Here is a 22,442-nt window from a genome sequence, read left to right as displayed (position 1 = left end):
CGCATTGGGCTGGTGTTAAAAGACTGCGGGACTCCAGCCACCAAGCTAAACGGTAATTCACCATACGCTCCAAAACCTTACAGACACTACTCGTGAGAGAAAAGGGGGCGATAGCTAGAGGGGAGATGTTTGTCCTTTCCAGGTTTCGGAACGGGAACGACAATAGCTTCCCGCCATCGCCTGGGAAAGGTACTGTCGGTCCAAATTCGATTATAAAGGCGAAGGAGGTAACGCAGGCTATGGGTTGATAAATGCAGCAACATTTGGACATGGATACCATCCGGTCCTGGGGCGGAGGAGCGAGAAGAAGAGAGTGCATGTTGGAGTTCGCGCATGGAGAAAACAGTATTGTAGCTTTCGCGATTGTGAGAGGAGAAAGCAAGATGTCGCACTTCCGCTGCACGTTTCTTCGGGAGAAACGCTGGCGGGTAATTTGAAGAGCTCGAAATCTCAGCAAAGTGCTGACCCAATGAGTTAGAAATTGCGACGGGGTCCACTAAGGTATCATGCGCGACAGTGAGCCCAGAGACCGGGGAGAAACTAGGCGCGCCTGAGAACCGTCGAAGCCGACTCCAAACTTCCGAGGAGGGAGTGAAGGTGTTAAATGAGCTAATAAAGTATTTCCAGCTTGCCTTCTTGCTATCGCGGATGACGCGACGGCATCGCGCACGGAGCTGCTTATATCGGATACAGTTGGCCAAAGTTGGATGGTGACGGAAAATGCGAAGAGCACGTCGCCGCTCACGTATTGCGTCACGGCATGCCTCGTTCCACCAAGGAACTGGAGGGCGCCGGGGCAATTCGGAGGTGCGTGGTATTGAACGTTCCGCAGCTGTGAGAATAACGTCGGTAAAATGTGTGACCTCATCGTCGACGCTGGGAAAGCGACGGTCATCGAATGTCGCTAGAGACGAAAAAAGTGTCCAATCGGCTTGGGCAAACTTCCAGCGTCGCGGGCGCATATATGGCAGTTGAGGCTGCAGTCGAAGAACACATGGAAAGTGGTCACTCGAGTGTGTATCATCAAGGGCGAACCATTCGAAGCGCCGAGCTAGCGGAACAGTACCGACCGCAAGGTCCAAATGAGATAAATTTGCCGTGGAGGCAGACAAAAATGTGGGGACCCCAGTGTTGAGGCAGACTAGATCCGCTTGGTGGAAGACGTCTAGCAATAGTGAGCCACGTGGACAAGGATGTGGAGATCCCCAAAGCGGGTGGTGGGCATTGAAGTCCCCAACCAGCAAATAGGGGGGTGGAAGCTGATCAAGAAGATGAAGGAGATCAGCTCGTGCCATTGGTGTAGACGATGGAATGTATACCGTACAAAGAGAGAACGTGTATCCTGAAAGGGAAAGACGGACGGCGACAGCTTGGAAGGAAGTGTTTAAGGGGATTGGGTGATAATGGAGAGTATCATGGAGCAGAATCATGAGTCCTCCATGGGCTGGAGTGCCTTCAACAGAGGGGAGGTCATATCGGACGGACTGAAAATGAGGGAGAACAAAGCGGTCATGGGGACGCAGCTTTGTTTCCTGAAGACAGAAGATGACCGGCGAGTAGGATCGTAAGAGGATCGACAATTCCTCCCGATTGGCGCGAATGCCGCGGATATTCCAGTGGATAATGGACATAGGGTGAACAGAAAAAGGAGGAACGTGACCAAGGGTGCTGTCAACTCAACGACTGCTCAGAGCTTGCGACCGACAGCATGGAATTGCATTCAGTCGAAGGCAGAAGATCCTGATCCATAGGTTGGTCAGGAGCAGCTCCTGCCACCAACGATCGGCCAGTTGACCGGCCACCAGCAGTGCGCCTCGGCGACACAGAAGATGGCCGAGGGCGATTTCCGCCAGGTGGTGCTGTAGATGGGACACGCCTTGGCGGAGAAGGAGAGGAACTGTGTTTCTTCGTAGTCTTCTTAGAAGTATGATGTTTAGATGAAGGAGGAACCGATGGTTGTGAAGTTGCGGTACGTAAAAACTCTTCACGAGAATGCTCTTTTTTCGAAGACTTGGCGTCTGACTTTTGGGCTCGAGATTTAACAGAACCCGACGAAGGGTGAGCCATAGAGTGGGCAGGCGAAAGGGGTGAGGTTGAACGGGCGATCTTTGCGCTGGCCGCTCTGACGACCGTGGTACTAAAGGTGAAGTCGCAAGTCTGCGTGGCCGCCTCCTTTGTTGGTCGAGGAGAAGCAAGGACAGCGCTGTATTTACCTTTCTGAGGCACGGTGGGCTGGCGACTGGCGAGTAACTTTCGAGCAGCAAAGGTCGACACCTTTTCCTTCACTCTTATTTCCTGGATGAGCTTTTCATCCTTAAAAACGGGGCAATCTCGAGAGGAGGCAGCGTGGTCACCCATACAGTTGATGCAGCGAGGGGATGGAGGTGGACAAGCACCCTCATGGGCATCCTTGCCACAAGTAACACATTTGGCCGGATTGGAACAGGACTGGCTGGTATGATTAAACCGCTGACATCGATAGCAACGCGTAGGGTTTGGGACATAAGGGCGAACGGAAATTATCTCATAGCCTGCTTTGATTTTTGATGGGAGTTGAACTTTGTCAAATGTCAAGAAGACAGTGCGGGTTGGAATGATGTTCGAATCAACCCTTTTCATAACCCGATGAACAGCTGTGACGCCCTGGTCAGACAGGTAATGCTGAATTTCTTCGTCAGACAATCCATCGAGGGAGCGCGTATAAACGACTCCACGCGAGGAATTTAAGGTACGGTGCGGTTCCACCCGGACAGGGAAGGTGTGGAGCAGAGAAGTACGCAGCAATTTTTGAGCCTGGAGGGCACTGTGTGTTTCTAACAACAGGGTGCCGTTCCGTAATCTGGAACAAGACTTTACAGGACCCGCAATTGCGTCGACACCTTTCTGTATAATGAAAGGGTTGACCGTGGAAAAGTCGTGACCTTCGTCAGACCGAGAAACAACAAGGAACTGTGGCAACGATGGAAGAACAGTCTGTGGCTGAGACTCAGTGAACTTACGTTTGTGAGCAGACATAGTGGAAGGTGAGGAAACCATTGCGGAAGAATCCCCCATGATTACCGGCGTCTCCGATGGCGCGCTCCTCCCTTGTGGGGGCCCTCACCGAGGGCACACCCGCCTTAGGTGATTGTTCACACCTCAGGTCACACCTCCCGACAAACGGACGGAGGGACCAATCGGCACTTTCGGAAGGTATCAGCTCGGGTAATCACCCCTCCCTGGGCCTGGCCGTTACCAGGGGGTACGTACGTGTCCTACCTGTCTACCCGGGGCGGGGAATTACGCGTTACCCCGTCACCGGCTACGCATGGAAGTGCGTGGGTCGGCCTTCAGACACGCACAGGGAGGAAAGAAGAGAAAGGGAAAGGAAAGAAGAGGGGGTCTCAAACGCCGTAGCGGAGAAAAGGGCAAGGAGAAGAGGGAAGGAAAAGAGAAGGACAGAGGAAGGACGAGGACTGGCAAGTGTAAGAGCAAGGAATTTGGAACAGTTTCGAGCGTCCGTCTCCGGACGTAGGCACAAACCATACTCCCAGAGGGGGAGAAAGGAAGGAAAGAGACAGAGGTGAGGGGGGGGGCGAAGATGGGGGACGGGGAGGGATGCGGAAAGGGAAGGGAAGGTATGCAGCCCGGAAAAGGAAGGAGGGCCACATTAGCTCGGGGTCCCGTGCTCGCTACGCACGTGTCCACAAAAGAGTTGTGGACCCCCTGGGGGGGGTTAATTTAGTGTTCGCTGTACATCGTATGGTAATTTTAGTAAAATTAATCGGTTGTTTTTGTTCAGGAATGGATATGACGGACAAAATTAACAGTGCGCAGGTCAAGGGAAGTCGATCCCAATGTGTGGCTGTGTATGTTGGTATTGGTATCGGGAGATGTTTTTGAGCTATATAGGCCAAGGAAAGGGTTTGATCCTAATTTATGGGATCGGGAGCTGCTGTTGAGCTATATAGGTCAAGGGAAGTGTCCGATTCCAGATCATATTGTGTTTAGTGGTATTTGGGGAGTTTTGTGATGTCTGTTTTTTACGTCGTTTTGTGTTTTGTATGGGGGTGGGCGTCCAAATTAGTTTATATTTAGTTTGCCCCCACCCAAAAACACCCCATTTCCCGCACTTGTCCCGTTAGTGTCATTAGGCTTTTTGTGGAAAGTGTGTGTGTTTGTTTTTCGATGTATTTTCGCCCTCATAATGTGTACGTAACGACTTTACATGCGCCATATTGGAATCGTGGTTTACGGTCGTTTCCGCCATATTTGGGACGTCAAAGCAGGGCGGGATCGGACCCTTCCGTATTTCCAAAATGGGGATAGGTCTGATGCTAACAACTACCAGCCAGTCTCACTTCTGATAGCTTTATTCAAAAGTCTTGAAAAAGTAATGTATTCAGGAGTAGCATCACGTACCTGTAAAAATGAAGTACTAACAAAATGTCAGTTTGGTTTTCAGAAAGGCTTTTCAAGAGAAAATGCTATAAATATGCTTTCACTGATCAAATATTAAATGCACTGAATAACCAAACATCACCCATTAGGATATTTTGTCACCTCTCAAAGGCTTTTGATGGTGTGAATCACGAATTTCTTCTGCACAAGCTTAAGTACTGTGGCATGAGTGGGACAGTGCACAAATGGTTTAATTTATATTTAACTGGAAGAATGCAGAAGGCTGAAATTAGCACTACAGATTGTCTGCAAAAATGGTGTCCCAGACAGTTCAGTCTTGGGTCCCTTACTGTTCTCGATATATATTAGTGACTCGCCACTCTATATTCATGAAGATGCAAAGCTAGTTCTTTTTGCTAATGATACAAGTACAGTAATCACAGTCAAGGAAATTGTAAATAATGTCTTTGACAAAATTATTAAGTGGTCCTCTGCAAATGGACACTCATTAAATTTTGAGAAAAAACAGTGTATGTAATTCTGTGCAGTAAATGGCGTAACACCATTGATAAATATAGGCTATGAACGCAAGTCAGTTGCTAAGGCAGGGTATTCAAAATTTCTGGATGTGTACAATGATGAGAAATTGAATTTGAAGAAACATCAATTATCTGCTGAAATGATTAGGTTGAGCTACTTATGCTACTGGGGTTATTGCAAAATATTGGCGATGAACATCATTAAATTAGCCTACTACACCTATTTTCATTCACTGCTTACACATGGTATCGTATTTGGGGGCAATTCGTCACTAAGAGGAAAAGTATTCATAGCATCAGGCTAACAGCTGGAGCCCAGCGAAGAACATCTTGTGGACATTTATTTAATGAACTTGAGATTTTCACAGTACCTTCCATGTACATATATTCATTTATGACATTTGTCAATGACCCACCCCAGTTCAAAAATAACAGCAAAGTGCATAGCTACAACACTAGAAGAAACGATGTTCACTACTCTGGATTAAATCTCACTTTGTCACAAAAAGGTGTGAATTATGCTGCCACAAAAATATTTGGTCATTTGCCAAATAGCATTAAAAATCCGGCAGATATCTAAACAACATTTAAAAGAAAATAAAAGTATTCCTGAATGACAGCTCCTACTGAATAGATGAACCTTTAGACATGAAGTATTAACTATAAAAATATTTACTATTTTGTATAAAGAAAACTTATGTTAAAGTGACACATCCCACATCATTACGAAATGTATTAATGCTCTATGCAACAAGGATCAATGTATGTATGTATGTATGTATGTACGTATGTATGTATGTATGCAGACCAATTTGTCAACACAACCCATATTTCAGGGAGGTGGCTATCGTATCAGCCCTTCTTTGTGGAAGTTTGTCTACAACCACCTGCATTGCTATTTTTCATTTACATACACAAAAGACGATGAAATTACTCTTAACGTATTAATGTCAAGAGATCCGCTTGCTGTGTTATAAACTGTGTATTCCTTTCTCTACGCAACAGCAACACACTTTATACTGTAGGCAACTACAGATGTAACAATGCGTTCTTCTTAAAGCCACAACAGTTGAATAATTCTTTATTTGTCCTAATAAAGTATTACTCAGGAGCACCCGTTTGGTTTGACAAGAACATGTATGTGAAACTTCAGTTTCTCCCAGCTTACTTTTTGATGGAACAGTCCACAGGTGAACTGCCTGTTCGTAGTGTCCGACGGGCACGCTATGAACCGAAAGTACAGCTATGGACTGTTCCATCAAGAATATATATAATAGTTGGGGTCTGCAGTGAGATTTGTAACTGATACTCTGTATTTTGATATCGTTCTGAGCAATGACAAACACTTATCAGAAAAGATTCTGAGGATGCCCGGTTTTACTGCCAAAGTGTTTCAGTACTGGTCCTTTACGTGGGATACTGCTTCACTCGTCCAGATATCCCCTTAGCAGAAAACCGACTACTTTTTTGGTAAGTGTACGGCACAGTCACTGCCTGGAGATGCACGATTATTAACAGAAGTGAAGACTAAGTCCCTAACGCCGGGAATTTTGACAACTTTTCTAGCAAGAGGATCAATTTTAGGTCAACGTAATAATTCATTGATTTCTGCACTTACACATATAGAACAAAGACGAAATGGAGGGTAACATTATCTGTCTTACTGACTACCCAACAGACTACCTTGTCACCAAAAACATTTCTCTAGAAAAGTGAAGATATCGAAATTCAATGGAACAGCGTTCTGTATTAAAAAACATTTGCGTGACCTAACGTGCTGACGATTGCTAAGGCAGGACTGGGAGAAAGAAGCTAACAGATTAGTTGCACTAAATTCGTCAGTTTTCCTGGAGCTGACTGCTTGGGAAAATACCGGATTCAATGCTCCACTATCTAACTGTCAAAATGCGTCTAGCTTGGTTTGATTTCAAACCATTAGCAATAGGATCAGATTATCGCAAGGTCTACGCACTATCCTGACGTAAAGTAATTGTTTAGTTCCTCAATAGTCGAAGTTGCCATAGCATCTTATCTACTTGCAGAAGCAGTGTTCCGTCATTCTGTTCTGTTATTCCTAACACGCACAATAATTCTTTTACGGATCACATGTGTACAAAAACGAACCTGTATTTCGGGGAAAAAAATTCAACAAAATGGCGCGAATACGAGTACAAATCTCGTCCGAGCCTATGCTTTTTACTCATGCCTAAAGTCCGTAGAACAGCAGAATTAATAGGAACGTCGGTAGGACTTCAAAATAAGATTTGTAATACGAAATTCGTTAGTATTTTGAGAGCGTAATAACCGAATGCGATTTGCTTTATAAGCGATAGTCTCCATAGTGAACGTAAATGAAACCTTACAGCTACCATGACTTTGCAAAAATAAACCAAAAGAAGACAAAGAAAATAATTCAACACTACAGGAACGCATGAAAACAGTCGTCCTTACCTTATTAAGGGTGTGGGTGTAGCAGAAGAAATTCTCGGCGCAGAAACAGCAGCACGAAATCCCAACGCAGAACGTCTCACTGGACACGACTGGCTACAAATGCGACAGACGCCTGAAGCGGCAGGGCTGTGGCACGCAGTCAGTGCTGCCAACGGCTGCGAGGCCGGCAGGTACCAACTGCAATCTGCTACGGGGGCTCACACAGCGGGCAGCGCTTCCAGGGACCCCGCGCAGAACATGCGAATGTAATACGAAGACTGTCGTCCTAATTTTGTTATTGCGGACAAGCTGAAAAAAATAAAGTAACATGTTTGTGAAAGTACTTTTAGAGCTATGTAATCCAATTCTACGCTCACTGTGACACTGCTGTGGCCACTGGAGTGCCTCTCAGAAAATTATGCCCACACCGGAGTCGAGGGAACCAGCGGCTGTGAGACGGACGCGCTACAGTACTGTTTATTGTCAACACATGGCTGTTGCCCATGCATATATTCGGTTCATTGCTTCTCAGCCCCTGTCCGCGCCATTTCTACTCTTTGCTGTGGATAACAATGAAGCATTACATCCCACCCGTCAGCAGGTTCTTTCCTACAGAATGATTGTTTTATTGTCGTCAGTTGAAACATATGCCTGCCGCAGTTTCCCACTTCACGTGTTGTGTGTGCACTGTGTGTGAAGATACAGTGTTTTTCCCTGTCCTGTGGAGTTCAAAGTGCCAACAGGGAAACCTTTCATGAAAGGGACAGATTTAAAACATACGATTCATGTATTCAAAAGATCAAGAAAAAGCTACAACTGAACAGTTTTTGAACTCACAAAAAGGCGCTTCCGGAAAATTTCTCCGACCAACAACGTCAGACAGTGAGAGTTAAGCGTGCTTAAAAGGCCATGTCGTTAACAGCAGCCTCTCATCGTGTGGTGCTTCAGATGCAAGTGAACACAAGCACTGGAACACGGACCCCCAGCTGTCCCACATGCGGGTAGGCCTACTGCTAGCAGTTGTGAAGCAGCCACGAGTTTGGACCCAGCCACTTGGCCTAATAGGTTAACATCCACAATGATAAGTGAAATTTTACATAAAGGCCCTACTAAAATTGTAAGTTTTGAGTATCCTTTAAACGAGAATGAAAGAAAATTTTCAACTCATTTTTAATATAAGGAGTTTACCAAATTGAGAAAAACAATGATCCTAAATGGCTTATGTATTCGAAACCTACCGACAACTTTCTTTGTTTTTATTGTAAACATATTCGATCTCCTTCAAACTAGAATTGGTCAATGTTTCTATGCTTCGATACAGTGTATCGATACGTGGAACTGTTTCAGTGTTTCCGAACGGCTGTGGTTCACTGTTTCGAAACAGTGGTGTTTCATTCCGCCACTGTCTCGGATAACCGGACCAGATTCGATCTCGAGCCAGACACAGAAACTGTATCGTTGTTTCAAAATAAGGCTGTTTCAGTCCACCTGTGCTTGGAACGGACTAATTGTATCGAAACAGTGATGTTTCTTCCGCTCTGTGTCGGACGAGATTCCGGCTCGGCACAGGTGCTGAAACACAACATACCACTTCGTGAGACACTTTCAAGAGTTTCGAAATCTTTTTGACAAGCAATAGCATGAAGCTTAAGATATCCGAAAATAAAGCTTCGTTTCTAGCTGACTCTCCTATTCCGAAATGGCGTAACATCTGCTTTATAAACACTAACAAAACAATAAAACAACGCATACTATTCACATTCAAAATAATAAATATGTGAAAATCATTCAGTTAAATTACACTTTTTTTATAACAAACGCTTCTCTGTTCATGTACAGTAATCATATTAAGAAACGCAAGTAAGACTACAACATTTTGAATAAAAAAAAGGCGTCGAGTGACAGTTATTAGACATATACATAAATTTGATGTAGGTATAATTGCAAGCAATCTGTTTGACATATCACTTACAGTTTAATGGTGAACGGGAAGGGCTGGGGAGCATAGTGTATTTATAGTAACGGTTCGAATCACCTTGAAAGACAAAATTTTTTTCTGTTATATCTTGTTATTTATTCTAATTATTTGGCGTTATTTGTGAGTCTATAGTCACTGTGCCTATTACCCACAATGATTCCCTTTGTGTCCATGGAAATTAGCAGGATGGGTATATTACCCATACTAAAGGAATGTGGGAATCCCATTAGCATATCCGTTGTTTCTGCAGTTTGCTCCCACCTCCAGTTCCGTCCGTGGTGGTTCTTGTATCTTCAGCCATAGCTGTCCTCAGCCATTTGAAAAGCATGAAAGTCACACGACACGAAAGCAGCGCATTTGCTGCAGGATATACGAAACTGCCAAGACGCCCAAGTGATAGTTACATACTTCCTGCGATATGATTAGCGCTCTCGCACCTCATTTGTGTTTATATGTACATACTTATACAGTAGACATTCAAGATGATAAAATGTGTAGGTTTATTAGATTACAAAACACAAACTGTTTCACTGTTTCGAAACAGCGTATCGAAACATTACATTGTACTGTTTCATTTCTTTCGAAACAGTTATGTGTTTCTGTTTGCCCATCTCTACTTCAAACAAGATATCAGGCGATGGACTCCGTGGCTGGGTTCATTTAGAAAATCGGATTCAAGAGCATGAACAATAATTTAACAACATAAACAGTACAAGAAAGTGGACAGAATGCGAGGTAATTTGAAACAACAAAGTGGTATTGATCATACTTACTTTGAACTACTGGAAAGAGAGAAGGAACATTAGCGTCAGATTCTAAACTGAATTATACTCACCATCAGATACCTAGTTCAACGTAATATGGCCTTAAAGGGAGGCAGCGACAAGCTCCATCAAGAAAATAATGTTAGTTTTCTTGGTTTGATCGAAATGACCGCAGAATTTCACCCTGTTTTGTAGGAACATTAGAGTTGGGTAAAGGCTCAAGTAAGTCATGACCACTTTCTTGGAAAAAACATTCAAAATGAACTCATAAATTTGCTTCCCAACAAAGTAAAAAACAGCATTGTTAATTCTGTAATCGAAAGTAAATATTTTTCTGACGTGCTTGATTGTACTCCTGACACAAGCCACAAGGAACAAATGACATTGATTCTTAGGTCTGTAAATTTATCAGAAGACGCAAGGACTGTAGAAGAACACTTCCTCGACTTTCTGAACGTCACTTCAACAACAGGAGAAAGTTTGACTGGAACCGTTTTGTCGGAACTAGATAAACTAGGACTCGATATTCATGACTGCAGCAGCCAACGTTATCGATTATAAAAGGTTATCGAAGTGGTGTTCAAGCCAGAATATCAAGGTGCAAACCAAGAGCATTTTATACGCCATGTGACAGCCACAGTCTTGTGTTATTAGATGCGGCGAAATCTACTGCAAAAGCAGTCACATTTTCTGGTGTAATTTAAAGAATATACATGATTTTCAGTGCATCCACTCAGAGATGGGAAATCTTATTGCGCAGGGCGCCAACTTTAACAGTGAAGAATCTTTCAGATAGTCGATGTCAAAGTAGGGTGTAGAGTGTCAAAGCTGTTAAAGTGCCAGACGAGAGAAGTCAGAGGCGCCCTTCCTGAGGTGAGCGACGGCGCTGTTGAAGCGAAAACAAAGAGCGGAGCTCACTCGCTTGCTGTGGACGATTTGAAAAGCTTCGAGTTTATTGTAGGCGTTGTCGTATAGTACGGTCTTCTCTTTGCCATTAGCGCAACAATTAAGGCAGTTCAAGCAGCAAACGTTGACGTGAAAGTAGCAACTAAATCTCTCGAAAGTCTAATTACGTTTATTGGGAATTTCCGCGAAGGAGTTTTCGTTAATATGCAGTTAACAGCGAAAGAGATAACTGAAACTTCGCAGACTTGACCAAAATTTGGAGAAAGGAGAACTGGCAAGCAGGCGAAGCAATTTGATTTTGAAGGTGACGACATGGTTTGCAGAGCTCAACCGTCAGAGGAGACATATAGGAGCGATTTTTTCTACCCTGTCGTTGAGACAGTGTTAAAAAGTTTGAAAGAGAGGTTTCGCCAAATGGCTAAGTATTCCGGAGTACTCGGCTGTTTGTTTTCTCTACACAGTTTAAAATACATACAGGACGAAGAATTGAAAATGCTGTCTACAAACCTTGAGAAAGAGCTAAGTGTAAACATAAGTTGTGAATGTTCGAAAGACGTTGTTGCTTCAGCTGTCTTGACAGAAATTAATGTGCTCAGAGAAATGGCGCCCTATGACGTGAAAACTCCTACGTTAATACTGAAATACTCGAATGACGCTGCAAACCCGCTTCACGGGATTTACATCGCCCACAGTATTTTGCCAGCCGTGCCAGGAACTGTCGCCTCCGCTGAAACAAGCTTTCCACGTTCAGAGCTCGTCAAGAATTATTTCCGAAGCAGCATGTCGGCCATGTTCTCAATAGAACACGGCGCGGTTCGAAAACTGAGTTCTGAAGATACTATTCATGAATTTGCTCTTCAAATAGCGAGGAAAAGATGTTTTGCGTATACCCTTTGTGTTTATAACCTACAACTCAGTTAATTTCTTGTGAACACAGAGCACAGTCGAGTGATGAAAACATTGAAGCAAAATTTGTGAACCTTACCTGATTTTGAATTTCATTGAATTGGAAGGATTCCCGTAGCAGTCTTATTATTAACATTTTTGTAATAACCATAACTATTAAGATTTCTTCTCCAACTAACTATTTTCCTACAGCGACAGTAGATCCCCTGCGGTAACAGTCTACTGATGCACTGGTACTGCGTTAATGACGGAAGTTAGAATTCTTTTGAACATCACGGATATATGTGAGCTGTGTTGGAGGATGGACTGGGAGTTTTGGGGGGGAGGGTGTGGGAGAGCCCTCGCAGAACTTGGGCACACGTCCCCACGCCGGCTGAGCCCTGCTCACCCACTGCTGGCTCTGGAATTTCCTGTAAACAGGCTTTCACGCCAACACTACTTTGTCTGTTCCCACTACCCTTCCCTGTACGCGTTCAATATTCCCTGTTAGTTCTCTTTGTAATGGGTCCCACACACCCGAGCGATAGTCTAGGATGGACCAGACGAGTGTTCCGTAAGGTGTCTCCCTTGTAGACTCACCGCATTCATCCAGTGTCTCGTCCACTCTGCGATCTAGTTTACCTACAACTGAGCCTATGTGATATTCCCATTTTATATCACCTCAGTGTGCCACACTCATGTCTTTGTATGAGTTGACTGATTCCAAAAGTGACTCATTAATATTACAACAACCTTAGACTACGACGTCTTTGCGTGTTTTTAAGAGCACAATTTTGTACGTAACTTCTCTGCAAAACAGACTGAAGTGGATGACAGAGTGTTCGTCGAACCACTTTCACACGATTTTCCATTTCTGCCCACTTAAAGCAATTTGTCAAATCCTGCTTTACTTTGAAATCATGTGAAGATATGAATAAAAAATTGTACAGCTTCTTTCAGACACTCCTTCATTATAGATAATATATCATTTCCACAAACTGTGGCCTGACTGTTAACATTGCTTCCAAGGTCATTAGCATACGACGTGGACAGTGGTGCATGCAACACACATCCCTGAGGCGTGTCTCAAGCTACTCCCACACCTGTTGGTAAGTCTCCTTCCCAGATAACATGCTGCGTCCTCCAGATACCTAGACAGATGGACAGGTAGATGGACAGAGACGGGGAAAGTGGGGGGAGGGAGGGAGGGACACAGGCAGAGCTGGAGACAGAAGCGCCTCATTCGCGTGCAGGGGGCGGCCCCTGCCTTTCCGCCCCTCGTGGTGGATGTCGCCGCAGTCCGACACACACACTGCCGACACTCCTTCCCGCTCTCTATACACCCCTGACAGCAGCGCTCAAAGCGGACACTAAGCTATAGTTCTGAATGTGATATACGAGGAATGCGAATAGCATCATTTATATTCATTTGTAACACAGTTTTTCAACAGGGAACGTCTTAATGCTGTAAAAATCTGCAGTAACTAAAACATTACACCTCTTTATTTTTTTTTTTTTTTGAATTTCCTAAGGACCGTGGGAGGTATGAAGTGGTACATTTCGGGACGTTTTACTTACGATTCTCCTGTAAGTAACATATATTTAATGAAGGATGTCGTTTTCTTACAAGGGAATCAAAAAGGCTAGTAAACAGCGGAAGGCTTGACCTTCAGCAGAAAGACGACGTGAAGTTTTGTTCACAACACCTCCAGTCGGATCAATGAACGCGAGACATGGGAAACTTCTCTGGAATGCAGTATCTGCGTTACGTAAGGTACCAAATAAGCCAACACAACTGTTGATGAAATGAAAAACACACAAATGTGGTAATAAGACATCAAAAACAATGAAACTTTTCCAACACGGATCACATCAATTCCACAATTGTTGCTACATCTCTGCCAAAAACGGCAAGAATCTTACAACAGATTCGCTCTTGAAGCAAAAACAATTACTCTGAAAGAAATATTCGTCTAGTAGAACACCGATAGAAGTGTAAGAATCTGTGAATCATTAAGCTACATATAAAATTGTTACGTGTCAAAGAGACTGTCCATCATGACAGGAACAGAGAGCAAACGAGATATATTTTCTCATGCTTCAAATACACTCCTGGAAATTGAAATAAGAACACCGTGAACTCATTGTCCCAGGAAGGGGAAACTTTATTGACACATTCCTGGGGTCAGATACATCACATGATCACACTGACAGAACCACAGGCACATAGACACAGGCAACAGAGCATGCACAATGTCGGCACTAGTACAGTGTATATCCACCTTTCGCAGCAATGCAGGCTGCTATTCTCCCATGGAGACGATCGTAGAGATGCTGGATGTAGTCCTGTGGAACGGCTTGCCATGCCATTTCCACCTGGCGCCTCAGTTGGACCAGCGTTCGTGCTGGACGTGCAGACCGCGTGAGACGACGCTTCATCCAGTCCCAAACATGCTCAATGGGGGACAGATCCGGAGATCTTGCTGGCCAGGGTAGTTGACTTACACCTTCTAGAGCACGTTGGGTGGCACGGGATACATGCGGACGTGCACTGTCCTGTTGGAACAGCAAGTTCCCTTGCCGGTCTAGGAATGGTAGAACGATGGGTTCGATGACGGTTTGGATGTACCGTGCACTATTCAGTGTCCCCTCGACGATCACCAGTGGTGTACGGCCAGTGTAGGAGATCGCTCCCCACACCATGATGCCGGGTGTTGGCCCTGTGTGCCTCGGTCGTATGCAGTCCTGATTGTGGCGCTCACTTGCACGGCGCCAAACACGCATACGACCATCATTGGCACCAAGACAGAAGCGACTATCATCGCTGAAGACGACACGTCTCCTTTCGTCCCTCCATTCACGCCTGTCGCGACACCACTGGAGGCGGGCTGCACGATGTTGGGGCGTGAGCGGAAGACGGCCTAACGGTGTGCAGGACCGTAGCCCAGCTTCATGGAGACGGTTGCGAATGGTCCTCGCCGATACCCCAAGAGCAACAGTGTCCCTAATTTGCTGGGAAGTGGCGGTGCGGTCCCCTACGGCACTGCGTAGGATCCTACGGTCTTGGCGTGCATCCGTGCGTCGCTGCGGTCCTGTCCCAGGTCGACGGGCACGTGCACCTTCCGCCGACCACTGGCGACAACATCGATGTACTGTGGAGACCTCACGCCCCACGTGTTGAGCAATTCGGCGGTACGTCCACCCGGCCTCCCGCATGCCCACTATACGCCCTCGCTCAAAGTCCGTCAACTGCACATACGGTTCACGTCCACGCTGTCGCGGCATGCTACCAGTGTTAAAGACTGCGATGGAGCTCCGTATGCCACGGCAAACTGGCTGACACTGACGGCGGCAGTGCACAAATGCTGCGCAGCTAAAGTGCGCGTCATTTATGGCGGCGGCCGAGTTTAGGTTCTTTCTGCGCATCTGACGTCACAAAACACAGTCAGCCAATGAACAGAGAACGACGTTGCCAGAGCTCGACTGCAGTGCAGAGCACGGACGAGTGTCTTCAGTTTTAGAAACGTTCAGTCATAAATAAAGTAATTGAACAAAAGCAAGGTCTTGATAGCAGACTTTCTATGAAAGAAAGTTTGGAAAAAGCATTCTTTATACTAATTGCTTCATATTCTATTAATAAATTAAAGCAAACAAGCAGCAAGCCTCCTAATTCAGGCGATAGCAAGGAAAGGTGTTCGTATCATTCTCACTAACAGCTTCTTCGCAATAAAGAATAGCGGTATTTGTTTATTTCCTGTTGTACTTCGACGAAACGTGAGTAATTCACAGTCATACCAACAGTATTTGTCGGTATTTTGCGTGATAGTTTAAAGTCCTTCGGGAAATGTATTGTATGACAAGCTGCGTTAGCGTAATGGTTAAAGTGTTTGAATGATAAGCAAAAGATTCTAAGTTCAAATCTTGTCCAGTGCTTACTATTTTCTTTATTTAAAAACAATATCGAAGTGTCTTACTTCATGAATTTTATTCGTTTGAATGTAATTTTTTGAAATTTCTAGTGGCAACTAAAATCATCATACGGAAAGTATACGCTTTTGACTTTTACCTCTGCAAACTCTTCAAAATTTCGCGCAATGGTTTACTTCTTTACTACATCTAATGCTGCACAATACCTGCATTGAACATCGAAACAAAATTAAGTAAGTTATGGGGGGAAGGTATCCGTCAAGAAGATGTATAAAAATCAAATTTTGGGGGCAAATAGTTTTTGTGAAATCGAATGATAAAGTGTGTCAAAGGAGTCGAAACACCGTGTGTCTGCACAGGCGAGCAGTGCAATGAAGACAAAATCGCGGAATGCGGGGACCACGTCTCTGTAGCAGCGAAAGGGTTAATGCGGCCGTGGTGGCTTTACTTCATAAACTGCGCGCTCAACCCTAAACGTAAGTTTGCGAACTATACTATTGCGCTGCTTCTCTTGGCGCGTACAACTGGCAACGCAGCAATCTACCGCGTCTGGGCGGGCACGCGCGAACCGCCAAGATAAAAGAATTGAACTATAGCGCCATTCGACGGCCAACACCGCGGTTCCTGGTGTGTCCGCTGTACCGTGCGTGTGATCATTGCTTGTACAGCCCTCTCGCAGTGTCCGGAGCAAGTATGGTGGGTCTGACACACCGATGTCAATGTGTTCTTTTTTCCATTTCCAGGAGTGTATGTGTTTACGTTCTCTTTCTTTAAGAGGAGCCAGCTGCAGTTATACAAATTATTGCTTCACGAGTAAATTGTAGGTTACGTCACAGAATCACCTCGGTCGGCGCTTTGTCGCAAGTTTTTCAAACTGGGCGACTGTTATTAGAAAATAGTTTCCAGCTTTCCACAATAACGATCTTTTTATAAAAATAAATATAATTCGTATTTGTTTCGATATTCTGGAGTATAATATTAGTGGAATCAGTGTATGTGCAGCTTTGTCGAACAAATTTATTACAAATTAGATTTTGAATGATACTGTTCAAAGCATCGTGTTCCACAAACCCCAACTTCGCACTCTACACAAAACACACGTGCTTTTCTTCTCGCTTATTCCCGACTGGCAACACACACGGCATTTTCGCGTCGGCGCCTGCTTTTACGCGAAAGACTGTGTGTGTTATTCTGGAAGATGTCGTCCCACCAGACGTGTCGGCACCGACGCCTGTCAAGGTTCCATGCTGAGAGGATCAACTGACATCGATACTGCCTCTTTCTGTGAGGTTCATTTGAAACTCAAGTCTTCGGAATTTTACCACCAAGTCGGTTGTACAACAGGTACGGATTCAGAGCTGCTACGTCCATGAAATGGCCAAATCGCTGCATATATATTTTCGAAGACGTTTGCTCGTGGCCGAATAACTGGTCCCGTATTGGTCAGCTGAATCAACGCCAGCCGTTCTGTCCCTGCGCTCCAGGATCACTCCAGGTTTCCACTGCACTTTTATCTCCTCAGTCTGCCGCAGCTCGCCGCTGTAAACACGGGGAAGCGTGTACACGTCTCTGCTGTCTCGCCACCGCACTGCCATCACCTTCCCTCTATAAGAGGTCTTACATTTACCTCTCCAGAGTTTTGCCTCCTTCGAAGCCGTTGGCATTTCTTTCCCGTTAATACTAACAGTTCCAATGCAGCCACTGCTTTTAGAAACGAGAAAATCGAACCGCCCATTAATAATATGGAACCTGTCGGTAGACAAAGTATATCCATTGTTAAAACATCGGTGAAGCAAAGACTTTAGACACTAGAGGATATTCACTATGTTGTGGCTTAAACACAATGTCTTTTCCACTGCAAGTTACGAAGTGTCACAAAGAACCGCTACCTGCTTTACACAAGCGAAACTATTTAATATGAATGCGAGACTGATAGACGTCCCGCCCTTTCCACAATTAACAGCGATTCATGATTGGATAACTCACGTCCGGGAGTAAAAAGCCTCCTCAAATGTTTTGTATAGATGATCAATGACAGATCTGTATCTACACAATTCAGCGGGAATACCAGAGTCATTTTGAATAAACACTCTTGTCATTAAAACGAAGGAACCTCAAATAGTACATTTCAAAATTCACTCTGTAAATAAACCCTTAGAGGAATAAGATAGCGAATAAAGATTAAAATTCCCCCATACTTTTTTCTACCCATTTGCGAACAAACGATCGCTGTTTTAATGTGTCCTGCGTGTGCGTTTATGAACTGTTCAGCACATTTGTTCGTCTCGCTCGCCATCTTTGTAGCAAGCTGTCATAAAAAAGTGATGCCATTAAATGATTGCGGAGAATCTCCAAAGAAATTTTTACATCTAGATTTCGTGTCGAACGGAATTTGCTCCTATCTACACTGCAATTAACGGATCACGAAATTGCCGAACCGGAACCATTGTAATCAGTTATCACTTCTTGTCTGACGTCCCCTTCACATCTTGACGTTTCTGAGTCATTGTCATTGAGTATCATCATCGCTGTCTTCACCACTACTCCACACTGCGTAGCTTTTATTTATTTATTTTTTTCACTCATCACTCTTCTGACTGCTGTGTTTGATGCGGTCCGCCACGAATTCGTCTCCTGTGCCAACCTCTCCACCTCAGAGTAGCGCAGGCAGCCCAGGTCCTCAACTGTCTGCTGGGTGTACTCCAGTCTCTGTTTTCCTCTACGGTTCTTGCCCTCTACAGCTCCCCTTAGCACTGTGCCAGTTATTTCGTCATGTCTTTACAGCTGTCCTACCATCCTGTCCCTTCTTGTTGTCATTGTTTTCTCCATATATTCCTTTCCTCGCCGACTCTGCTGAGAACCTCCTCATTCCTTACCTTATCAGACCACTTAATTATCAACATTCTTCTGTAGCACCACGTCTTACATGCTTCTATTCTCTTCTGTTCTGGGTTTCAGACAGTCCGTGTCTCACGGTCATATAAAACTGTGCTCCAATCGTAAACCCCAAGAAATTTCGTCCTCAAATTAAGGCCTATTTTTCATACTAGTAGACAAGCCAACATCTCTTTTTCTCAACACATACTAATCGTACTGGGGTAAATGAGGTATCGTTAGAAAGCTTTTTAACCGGCTTCTGTCATTCCATATTAGTATTGCACTAAAATTTTGCTACTTGCGGAAAATTTAGCTTAAAGGAGACTTACAACTGTCACACGCAAAAGGGTATGGCGGGTGGCGAGCTTCACACCTATATTCTACGAAGCTAAGTTATTAAACAGGAATAAGAGTCTCCCTCTTCATACCACCTTGCTACAAAAATAATTTTATTTGTTGTAAAGCACTTATTAACTGGACAGTTTGTATACAGCACAGTAACAGATAATGTCTGTGGCCACTGCAGTTATCCGCTATATCTGCCATTGTACAAGTTGACTTTCCTAATCGAGTATACCTTCTGAAACGACAGACATATCTGCCATTGCCACCTTCAATTCTGATTTACCTACCACCATAATCTAACGTGCTCACTGTAACTGAAAATACCTCTCGAGTGGAAGTTACAGGTTACGTGGATGCACTGACAGTCCCTGACCTCTGCCACTCGTACAAACCGGGACAAACAGTCCGAATGCAAAACACATTTCAGGAAACATGAACGTATCATGCATAATCCACGATTATTATTTCACATCGTTCGGTTAGTTTATAAAAATGTTTCCTCTTATTCCCACAAGTACCCTTATACCAATGACTAAACTTATTCCAAATACTGACATTATTTAAAACTGTAACAGCGAGCATGTTTCGCACAGGTCCCGTGGTTATGCTGTGTATTCCATCGTCTTTGACATGGATAAGTCGGAGATTTTCCAATCGATTCCATATAGGTTTCCCAAGCTTTAGGGGACCTTTACAGTAATTCCAAAGTGCTTGAGATTTTAACAGGGCTGCATTATAAAGTTTTTGTACGAGTTACTTTCAGGTATCGTCTTAGTCACAACCCTTTTAGCTATTCGGTGTAATGTGTCTGACCTCTCTCCCGCCTTTCTTCACATCCTTTTGATGGCACTCTTCTTTATCAGACGATTCAGATGCGGTTTACATTGATCAAACAGTAACGGTAAAAATGTAATGTGTACTAAGGACTAACTGCCTTTTCTAATGCCTAGGGTCATGGACATCTTCACTCGACAGGTACGCCTTTCGTGCATGAGAACTACCAAGTGTGGTACCGACGTCGCAAGACAGAAAAAACCCAAAATCGTGACTGGCAATGTCCTTACTGGAGCTGGAAATTTAGCGTGGAATTCTACGCGAGATGAATCTAATAGTTCCCACAAAGAAAGTATGTCTCGAAAACTGGCAGAAAATCAGGTCGTAGTAAAAGTACACCAGTGCAAAGACACAGCCACCACCCGCACTCTGCGATAGGAATTCTGATGTTTCCTATGACAGTCACTAAAAGCAGTTTCCCAAATTCAGCGAAGATGAAGTAAATATTCCAGAATTAGAGTCAATGAGAAACTTTTAAGTCCAGGTCCTCAGAGGAGTTAAGCAGTTTAAATCACTTAATGAGGGCAGGTCCTCAGGTCCAGATTGTACACCAGTTAGTTTCCAGATGTAACAGCCCCGTACTTAGCAATCGTATACAACCGCTTGCTCGACGAGAGACCCGTACCTAAAGACTGGAAATCGGCACACGTCGGACCAGTACACAAGAAGGGGAACAGGAATAATCCGCTGAATTACGGACCCATATCACTGACGTCGATTTGCTATAGGATTCTGGAAGACACATAGATAATGTTGCGGGGAAGGCTAACTGAAGTCGGCGTTTATTGGCAGAACACTTACAAGATGCAGCAGGTCTTGTGAAGAGAATGCCTACACGAAACTCGTCCGTTCTCTTCTGGAGTGTTGCTGTGCAGTATAGGCCCCTTACCAGATAGGACTGACTGAAGACACCGAAAAGTTTGAGAGAAGGGCAGCTCATTTCGTGTTATCGCGATATAGGGCCAGAGTGACACGGATATGATAGCCGAAAATATTTTGTTGACGCCCACCTACACAGGGAGAAATGATCACCGTGTTGAACTAAGAGACAACACACCACATTTAAGTGGTCGTTTCATCCACGTGGTGTTCGAGAAGTGCACGGTGCAGACAGAGTGCAGACAGGCGGTCCGGCGAGTCCTCTGCCAGGCACTTAAGTGTGAATTGCACAGCAGTCGTGTGGGCGCAGGAGTGTATGTAGGTGGGACGGGGGTAACCAGGAAATGAAAGAAAAACAGTTAGAAGACATTGGTTAAATGCCATTAAAACACGTTAAATTTATTTTCATGCCAACACACAAATTGTAAGTTATTTTCATTTAAATTTTGCCAAGATACGGAAGAAGTACAATGGCTTTTATACAGTGAAATAACCGGTGGATTTAATTTCAGACGTATTCGTACATTGTTTGTGCTCATCAGGACCACACAGGTGTCCCTGCTGAATTGTTTACATTGGCCGAAGACGAACAAAAGGAAGTAATATCACCATAAGGACTCACCATTTCGAAACAAAGGTGTTCAATTTCTTTCCGTTTCCTCTTCCTATCTGACATCGTTGAAGCTCCAACAACAATTTAAACATCAATTTTGTTCAACAGTTCTACTTTACCCATCCTCTGCAAGACAACTATCTTGCTGACCTTGGACATAAGCACGTTCCTTCTCTTTGACGTCCCTCTATACTCGCAACAGATGGGCCAATAGAGGAAACTACACAACTCGATGTTGACTTGTTAACTGCCACTGCGCTTGGATCTCTGTATGCCAGTGGCTGTATTTAAATTTAATGTTTGTCACCATCGATTGTTGCCTCTGCAGTATCCAACACTATATAGTTATTCAGATGAGCGACATATCTGAATTAAGGAGGGTCAGGTAAGTGAAGTTTCGCTGTCTCCGCACCTGTAACCACCTGCCTCCCTTGGGACAGGAATCGTTACATTCTTCTTGAACCCTGAGGATACGTAGCTTGCCTCATATGTCTTGCACACCAGGGGGGAATGTTTTATCCTGGCTGGCGTAGCCAAGCATCTTAGTGACTCTGAAGGAATGTCATGTACTCCGCAGATCTTGGATCTTTTAGTTGTCTTTTGTATCGTGAGGATTAGAAAGCAAAGTGATTAAATGACAGAGGACGTAGCCTTTCGGCGCCAGAGTCACTTTGCCTCCAATCACCGAAGGATCGCTCACATGTGGAGCTGTAGACAGTCGCCCATAAAGAGAGTGAGGCCACCTGTAGCACACTGATCATTCATCCCAAGATACACAGTGATACAGCTGAGCACCACAAGTCACATTTCTGGACTCGTTTAAGATACTGCAATACGATTTGCCCCATATTAAATACTGTGAGAAAGGCTTCAGTGAACGACGTATAGTCTGTTTTCATAGTTATATCAATCGCAGGGATATCGGTATCAATTTAGCTTTTTGCAATAGGACTGTTGTAGTTTCTGCTGTTTGTATCGTAGTTCTGAAAGAGACCAAGTCTACAGCATTTCGCTCTTCAAAATCTAGTTAGTACTTTCGGAGTAATTACAGTATTTGTAATTTAGGGTTAACCAGAGGCATTAAG

At 44.4% G+C, this 22,442-nt stretch overlaps 1 protein-coding gene across 1 annotated transcript in view; it reads right to left on the bottom strand.

The window, feature by feature from the left end:
* LOC126442788 (uncharacterized) overlaps nt 1-7,476 on the bottom strand; it is a 58,672-nt gene extending 51,196 nt beyond the window's left edge. Inside the window, exon 1 of the mRNA XM_050090823.1 lies at nt 7,371-7,476. The gene's annotated coding sequence lies outside the window, so the exon portion shown is untranslated. The remainder of the gene's footprint in view (nt 1-7,370) is intronic.
* Between the last annotated feature and the right edge of the window lie 14,966 nt (nt 7,477-22,442).

The sequence above is a fragment of the Schistocerca serialis genome, unplaced genomic scaffold (genome assembly GCF_023864345.2).
Source record: "Schistocerca serialis cubense isolate TAMUIC-IGC-003099 unplaced genomic scaffold, iqSchSeri2.2 HiC_scaffold_1407, whole genome shotgun sequence".
Taxonomy (NCBI): domain Eukaryota; kingdom Metazoa; phylum Arthropoda; class Insecta; order Orthoptera; family Acrididae; genus Schistocerca; species Schistocerca serialis.
The sequence above is the reverse complement of the archived record's forward strand: the minus strand, read 5'-3'. Positions and strand labels throughout refer to the sequence as shown.